Genomic DNA, 924 nt, shown 5'->3' on the forward strand with positions numbered 1-924 from the left:
TCCCTGGGTGGAGCGCGGGCGCGAGCCGCCGTGCCGGGCACGAGCCGCTGCTGACTCCGGGCGCGAGCCGGGCCGCTTCGCGCTGGGCAGGGCTGGAGCTGGAGCCGAGACGCGAAGGGAAAAGGCCGAGAACCGCGCAGTTGTGCGGTCGGTGCGGCTGCGCCCCGGACGCCGGCGGATCCCGAGGATCGCAGGGCTGAAGCGCCACAAGGGCAAGGGCAGTGGTCCCCGCGCTGGAGCGGGTGGCAGAGGCGTGGGAGACGGCTGAGCCTGCGGACCGCCCGCCCTGGGAGCCACCGCTGGGGCCGGGAGCCACCACTGGGCGGGCGAGTCCGGGGATCTATGTGATGCCCAGCGCTCCGCACAGGTGTGGCGGCCCCCAGCCCTCTGCAAAGCAAAGACCAGAGACTCTAGATGTCACTTTCCTGCAGTTCTGCAGTTTCCCTCGCCAGCCGGAGACCTGGACTCCGAAGAATCAGCATTTATATCATCCCCAGTGCACACAGTGGTCTTCTCTCCCCTTTCTTTTGCCGGACTTTTAAAAACAAGTCAGAAGTTTGGACTTTTTTTTTTTTTAATGTGCAAAACGAATTTAAGTGGGCATTATCAGTAATAGCCTATGAAGCCATCTCCACTCCTCATGCCAACAGTTTTAAATAACTATTGGCTTCCTTGCAATACTAAGGAAACTTGAAATTTCGGTTGTCTTGCTTTGTGGCCCTAATGATGGGACAGTATTAAGCCTACTTGTGTTGAAGGGGGCTCTATTAACAAAGTAAGATGGTCCAGCGTGTTGGGAAATATGAAGGGCTGACAGACAAGGGGAAAGTTGGAAATGATGAACGGAAAAGGCCATTCTTCCATGGCCTCTTGGTAGGACTTATGGAGACCCCTGTTGAATCAGAAACACTGAAGAGTCTGCCC

This window comes from Nannospalax galili, unplaced genomic scaffold (genome assembly GCF_000622305.1).
Source record: "Nannospalax galili isolate Female #2095 unplaced genomic scaffold, S.galili_v1.0 scaffold685, whole genome shotgun sequence".
Classification (NCBI taxonomy): domain Eukaryota; kingdom Metazoa; phylum Chordata; class Mammalia; order Rodentia; family Spalacidae; genus Nannospalax; species Nannospalax galili.